At 43.2% G+C, this 7,884-nt stretch overlaps 1 protein-coding gene across 2 annotated transcripts in view; it reads left to right on the top strand.

The window, feature by feature from the left end:
* BMPER (BMP binding endothelial regulator) overlaps positions 1-7,884 on the top strand; it is a 205,435-nt gene that overhangs the window by 60,843 nt on the left and 136,708 nt on the right. The gene's annotated exons all lie outside the window — the stretch shown is intronic.

Here is a 7,884-nt window from a genome sequence, read left to right as displayed (position 1 = left end):
CTCATGCCCTCACCCCCTATTGTCTGTGTCCATTGGTTAGGCTTATATTCGTGCATACAAGTCCTTTGGTTGATCTCTCCCCCTTACCCCCACCCTCCCCTACCTTCCCTCTGAGGTTTGATGGAGGGGATCTTTTTTATTTATGTATTTTAAATTTGGAGTAAAATCATTGGTGATGATGGTGGTCACAGTGATGATGGGAACCTAGTCTTAACAAGCTGTTCCAAGTTATTTACACCATATATTTTTAAAGCTTTTAATCTTTTGTCATAAAGAACATACAGTGTGCATCTCAGAATATTAGAAATAATGGGGAACTCTGGCATCGTAATTTCACCAAAGTAGAATCATATGTGGATCATTGTAAATCACAGCATTTGTCATTTCTCTACACGTCTTTCCTAAACCCTTTCCCCTTCCTACAGCACATACAGTTGAGAGAGTCCCGAGTGAAGTAAGCATGACCCAGAGGAGGGTGTTTTTGTAAGGGGAAGGGGGAGGAAAGAAGGAAGGGGGAGGGAGACTGGGAAGGAGAGGATATATGTGTATATGTATGTAATATGAGGTATATAATGCGCATCATATTGTAATATATAAAAACAAAGATAATTGACTAATGAAAATGAACATGATTTTGCATATTCAGATTCCACTTCCATGTGGATAAATAGCTTTGTTTTTATATACATAATTTCTATTTGCTATTAAATATTGCTTATTTTTTTCCTATTGGCAGCTGTAAAGTTTGCTGATAATTTTGTGTGTGTATCCCATTCTTTTGGGTAGATTGAGGAAAAACAAGGCACCTCTTAAGTAGGAAATGTTAAATCTGCACCTAAACAAACCATCTTTTTCGGAAAGGTATGCCAAGGCTGAGCAGATGAGCCTCCTTGAGGGGGTGGGGGTGGGATTTAGGATGTGGAAAGAGGATGGAAGATCCTGTAGATTTACCAATAACAGTCATGCGAAGTAATTCAGTATTGGGGAGCGGAAGTGAGTTTGGAGATCATATGTGCAGGGTCACAAACTCAAATGCACTCAAGGCATTCGGAGTCCATGTGTTTCTAAATACAACACACCTGAGGGCCAAGTCCAGGGCCCTGGAAGTCCTGCTTTCAATTTTGGTTGAAGAAATAAAAGTTCAATGATGTTGGTTGCCCAAGCTTTCCTGTTCAGTGAGTTCTCTGCAGACCTATATTCGATATCATTTTCTGTACCCCTATATCTGATGGCCCATGTTCTTATAGTCCTAATCCTATATTCTTTCTTGGTCCCTTTGGCTATCCTCAGCACTTTGGAGCTACTAATGACTCTGATGTCCATCTTTCCACTGATAGGACGAGCAGCAGAGAGGGCGGAGCCATGCTTGGGGATAGGACACTTGTGAGTAAGTTTGGGTATGAGAGGGCCATCAGAGCAGTTTTTATTTTTGAGAATACAAAAATTTTTTTGCAGCTTGTTATTTTTTTTCTTTATTGATTAAGGTATTACATACGTGTCCTTATCCCCTCTGCAGCTTTTTATTAAAAATAGCCTGGGCGTTTTTTTGTGTTTTTTTTTTATTTTATTGATTTTTCACAGAGGAAGGGAGAGGGATAGAGAGTTAGAAACATCGATGAGAGAGAAACATCGATCAGCTGCCTCCTGCACACTCCCTACTGGGGATGTGCCCGCAACCAAGGTACCTGCCCTTGACCGGAATTGAACCTGGGACCTTTCAGTCAGCAGGCCGGCGCTCTATCCACTGAGCCAAACTGGTCAGGGCTTGCGTGGTTTTTTCTATTATTATTATTAATCCTCACTTGAGGATATATTTTCATAGATATTTGAGTGTAAGAGACAGAGAGAAACATCAATGTGAGAGAGATAGATCAATTGGTTGCCTCCCGCACATGCCCTGACCAGGGCCGGGGATCAAGCCTGCAACGGAGGTACATGCCTTTGTGACACAGCACACTAAAACCAGGACTGTCTTCTCTTCCAAACTGTGACATTCTTGCCCTTTAAAGCCACTAGCCCCTTCTTGCTGGGGAAGAATAGCTATTGTTAGATAGATATCCCCATCTCATTAGATTGCTCTCTGCCTCAGACCACCCCCTCTGGAGTTGTGCACCTGTGAGGAATCCTTCGTGACTATTACCCGTCTCTGATAAATGAATCTCCAACCCTTCCAGTTGCCCCCCCTCCCCCCCAACTCTCCAGTAAGTACTGTATATGTCAGCTGGCTTGTGTTTCGTATCCAACCACCTTAGTTACACTCTTCAAATTTGGGAAGCTCTGTCTACCCATGGTTTTGTGATGTGGTGACGGAGGCGGACGACTGGAGAGACACCCATCTCATTGAGATGGCTTCTTCAGATAGTGAAACACATGCCTGACCCATGATTTTACGTCCTGACTCGGGTCGGGCAGTCTATACGGCGGGCGTTCCAGACAGCTGAGCGCATGCTGACGTTTGAAGATAACTGGAGAGGATTTCACAATTTCACTCTGACCCGTTCCAGAAGCAGAGCGCCTGACATTTTTAGGGGTGAATATCATCATGACTCATGTGAAGAATCCTTTCCTATTGCTTGTGAAACCGTATCACCCCCATCTACTCAGATACGTAAGAGAGCCAAGAGAATCCCTTCTCCAGAGTGCCAGTACTCATCAGGGGGTGCAGACCTGAGCCCCGCTGGCTGTTCCTCAGAGTTGTCTGAGTCATTTAGTGTGTCTTCCTCATGGCCTGTGTTCAGTCTGAATAAGTCCTATATTTATTTTATTTTTAATATGTTTTTATTGATTTCACAGGGGGAAAGAGGGAGGGACGGAGGGAGGGATGATGCGAGAGAATCATTTATGGCTGCCTCCTGCACACCCTACACTGGGGATCGAGCCCACAACCTGGGCATGCACTCTGACAGGAAATCCAACCATGACCTGGTTCATGGGTCAACACTCAACCACTGAGCAACACTGGCTGGGCTCTGTATTAATGTTAAAAGGGAAAGAAGTTGACTCTCTCCTAAGGCAGAAGGAAAGCATATCGTTTATACCAAGCACTGGTTAAAGCACACATCTGCCTCTCTTTTGCTTAATCTTGAGCTTTTATTACCTGCCTCATGGAACAGCACACAGCTCTGCATGCCTTTGTCAGGCAATTCGCAAGGAACGGGGTGGTGGCAGTGGGCACAGACCTTTCTGTGAAATCCCGTGTCTCCCAGGCCTCTGAGACCGAAGACCAACGTGCCACTGAGAGATGTCTGCGCTCTCTTCTCGAGAGAACGATTTTAAGAAGCCTCGGGGCTCTAGGAAACTGCTGGCTGAAGGGAAGGAAGCCCACGGAGCTGTCGGACGCTCTTAAAAGAGTGGCAAGTCCTCAGTCTGTAAAAGCAGCCAAATTAACCGGCCAAGATCAATTACTTCTGCTGACAAAGGCGTATTAAGTTCCGAGGATTTTTACTAATAAACATGGGTTGTTAATGGGCTGTCTGTGATGAAGGAGCCGTGCTTTATTGGCTCTTGGAGGCCCTGAAGTCCATAAACACCTTTGCTCTCACTTACACTTCGGAGATTGCAAAGAGCTGTCTCCCGGGAAAATGAACTCCGAGGATGGTTGTTTGGCGAGAACAAAGGAAATGGAGATCTTCATGGTTCCCACCCCTCTTAGACCCAGGCCCCTGACCTCGCCAAGTTCTTTGGCCTCCTCATCGGCCCTCCCTCGTTCTCTCTGCTCTGGCCTCTGGGCAGAACCTCGGGTCCTCACTGCACACGGTGTGGACCAGACCCGCAGCCTTGGCCTCCCCCCAGAGTTTCTTAGAAACACAGAACCTTGGGCCCCTCCCCAGGCCCACTGAGTTGAAATGCAGTTTCACAAGCTTCTCAGAGGATTCATTTGCCGAATAGACTTTGAGGACCACTGGTCTAACATTGCATGGCCTTGACCTGGGCTGCTTTTTCTTCCTTCTGTCCTTTCCCCATCTATCGTGCCCCGTACCTAGTTAACACCCACCCATCTGCCTTTAGAAGCCCGCACCTTCCTTCTGACCCCCAGACCAGAGAAGTCCTGTTGCCGAACCCTTCAGAGCAACCATACTTTACTTTCCAGATATTGAAAATGATCGCTAATATTGTTGTGATTGATCATTTTAGTATTTCACTTCACTGGGGTACAAGGCTGACTGTGTACCTTCAGTGCGTGGTCCATAAAGGGCATTCATAAGCATCGCTCAATTTTCCTGTATCCCCCACTGCCTCTCCCGCACTCTGCTGCTGTATTTCCCCGGCACGGTTAGCCCTCACCAATTCAGCAGGGAACAGGGAGATGCACATCGCAGTTGATGGGCTCAGAGAGGAAGACGGATTTATAACCCGCTGCTGGAGCACTTATTATAAATTGCATGGAATGTGGATGACTTCCCTGGAGATCTCTGGCTTGAAAAGTGTTCTCTCAGCCTCAGAAATTGCCACTGCGCATGGCAGCAAGACGCAGTGGCAGGAAGCGCCCACTGATGATCTGGGCCACGCTCAGACTTGACCTTGCCCTGAAGCAAGGGGGGGAACCTCCGATCTCTCCCTGTAACAGTGTCTGGCTTCAGGGTGCGCTTTGCTGTAACAGGAAGCACTGGGCCATCCCAGCAGCTCCGTGGTCACAAGAAGCCATGGCCATGCAGGTGCCGTATTCCCAGCCACACTGCTGTTCTTCTGGCAAGACTGGGACCCGCAGCGCGGAACCCTCTCGTGGCCTCCGTCTTACTTGTAACGTGCAATTCAGCGCATTTCCATTACAGGCTGTCTCTTTGTCTTTTCTGTCAAGAGGGAGGAATTTGGCTACATCTGGGCAATAAATTGGAGAATTGAGCAACTATTGAGTGAATTAGATCAATGTGGGCCCCAAACCCTCTGAGTTGTTTGCAAAACTATGCTGAAATATTGGTGGTGTTGCTACAGTGTTCCATTTGGCATCGTGGGTGTACCATCACTCTGAGGACAAGATGGTCTTGGTTTGGAATAGTGAATGGGGGGTGGGGGTAAGGTAGGCTTTTCTTTAAGAGCTGGATAGCATTTAACAATTAGGAGGGACCTCCAACTTGCTTAGGAACTGGCCGTTGCTCTTGGTGTTTTATGTTGGATGGATCTGTGTAGTTGTGATCCATCTGTCAGCCGAGGCTTCTATTGGAAGGTCTGCTGCAGTGCCATTCTCTTTAGATTGAATCCAACTATTGTGCGGGAAGGAGGGTGTCGGACTGTTGCTTCTTGACAGTACCATCCAGATGACCTGCTTAGAAGACAAAGTTGAGTTTATTGCTTTCTGTGGTTGTTGATCATTACCTTGACAGAGCCTTAAAATAGTGTCTTAGAAGGAAAAGTTTCCGAAATCAATAGGGGGCCTAATTTTATTTGATGTTGAAAAGATTGGGAATGATTTATATTTTTTGAATTCTATTTCAGCCCCGCCTTATATGTTTTCAGGCCAAATCCAGAATTTTAATCCCCATATATGTCTTTACTTTTTGTGTTTTCTAAGGTTCTTTATATAATTTATAGTTGAATCACCCTGTAAAGTTATTTTTCTACCCAGGAGCCACCATCCTAAAAATGAGTCAATAGGGAAAATAGTTAGAAAGAAAACTTCTCATATGGCATTTGACCATTTAGAGGAAAGCACACAGTTTGGAAACAAATCAGCAAGTGAATTAATTACAGAGACATTACTAATAACAATAGCTATTTTACCGAGTGTATGCCCCATGCCAGACGCTTTAATGTTCATTTTCAAAATTGTTCTGCAGCAAAGGAGGTATTAGCCCCATTTTTTTGATGAAGAAGCTGAGGTTCTGATTAGTTTAGTAGCTTGCCTCAGGGCAAAGAGCTAATAAGAGCTGAAATCCTGAACTGCCTGATTAAAAAGCCACATGTCATTTCTCTTCCATTCTCCATCCCTCCCCACCAACCAATGCAATTCTGGGATAGTATGTATGAGTGTTTGTAGGCATTTGAAAGTGGGAAATGCCACTTGGATCTATGGAGTGAAGAGCAACCAGACATTTTGAGGGAGAAATAATGGTGACGTGACATGAGCATCTGCAAAGAACCCCAGTTTTGGTGCAAGAGATATGAACACACGAAGATGTGAATTATTCTTCCTCTCTCTGAAGTTCACAAGTCTAAGCAAGTTTAAACTCAGACCAGATTTCAGCCTTGGGCGCTCAGCCGAGTGTCTGTCACCGTGATGCCAGAGGGGGTGAAGAAGGCATATCTGTTACCCTCAATCAGCTGGAGAATGGAGACACCGCATCTCCAAGCCAAGAAGCTGTGAATACACACAGAAAATGTGATCGTTGCTGGGACAGAGCCATTCTTGTTGTCTGTACTTCCAGAGATGGATAGAAATACATGTTTATCTGATGGGACCCATCTATTCCCTCTAATGAAATTGAAGCATCAATTTTGGAAAGCCTTCCTTGGAGATTATATACCTAGACATGCGTCTCAGTGGTTCTGTGAATTAAGTGCATTCTCCTGACAGGTTGAAGGGGGCAGTTGTGTGATTGCTTTTGAACAGTTGCTTTCTCCTGTTTCTCTAAGAAGCAGATGCATTTACAAATTTGAGCAAAGTGTGGAATAGACATTGCGAGTTGGTAGAAGAATGAGCTCAATCAATGAAATCTTAACCCATTGTATCCTTGTGAAAATCATTCCTTTTATTTTTTTCCCCTCTTCCTTTATTCTCTTAAAGGCCTGCCACACGATGAGCCCCTTTCAAATCCCGAAAATCCCAGGAAAGATACCAATTTTACTAAATGCTGAAGAGGTTTCCAACTCTTTATGCATTCCTCTTTCCATCTTCCCATCCATCACTTATAAAAAGTGGTCATTTATTAATTTAAGAATGATAGAATGTCTCCTGTGCGTTAGACACTGTACGTTAGGCACTGAGTGCCCAAAGATGAAGGGATTTCACTTTTCCTCTACAGATAATTACAGTGCATTGGCTTAGATATATCTCTTAAAAATAACCCCCAAATCAAATCATTCTGCAACAGTGCTGTGTTTGCTATGTATAAGGTAATAAATATATGTGCCAACATAAGATATATGGTAATTATAAAAAGTCCAGATATATTGAAAAACAGAAATAATTATGCAACTCAAAGTTAATTACTAATGATATAATTTGACATACTTTCTTCCAACCTTTTTTTCTTTATATTTACATGTAGTTATATAACTAGATAGGATCACATTTTGTATGTAGTTTTGCATCCTGGTTATTTTCATTTAATATTATATTGTGAGCACATCTCCATTTCATTAAAAAGTCATTGTAAAATAATTTTTAGTAGTTACATAGTATTCTATCAGTACAGTACGTCCTTGGGTTACGTCGGAGATCCGTTCCTATGGAGATGTAACATGATTTTCGCCGTAAGTCAGAACCCACCTACATAAGCACCTACGTCACTCATGTGGAGCACATACACAGCAGTAATGAAGTGAAACAGTAAAAAAAATTTAAAAGAAAGAACAATTCCTGACCTTTACTTGTGGTAAATACAGCAAATAATAAAAAACATAAAACACATATGTACATACATCAAAATGACAGACTTTTTTTTTTTATAAATAAATGGGAGATGGCGACGTAACCATGAAACAACCTATGTCGAGTTTGACGTAACCCGAGGACTGCCTGTATCCTGTCATTAAAAAATAAATTTATTGGGGTGACATTGTTTAATAGGATCATATAGGCTAGAATTTATTTAATAATTTTTCTGGTATTAAAATTAATACTGTTTTCAGTTTAAGCTATTATGAATGATGCAACAAACATCTTTGAAAATTAATCTTTTCTTGTTTCTCTGAGTATTTCCTTCCAGTGGTCGGCAAACTGCGGCT

This window comes from Myotis brandtii, unplaced genomic scaffold, assembly GCF_000412655.1.
Source record: "Myotis brandtii unplaced genomic scaffold, ASM41265v1 scaffold260, whole genome shotgun sequence".
Lineage (NCBI taxonomy): Eukaryota > Metazoa > Chordata > Mammalia > Chiroptera > Vespertilionidae > Myotis > Myotis brandtii.
This window is presented reverse-complemented; position numbering and strand designations above follow the sequence as displayed.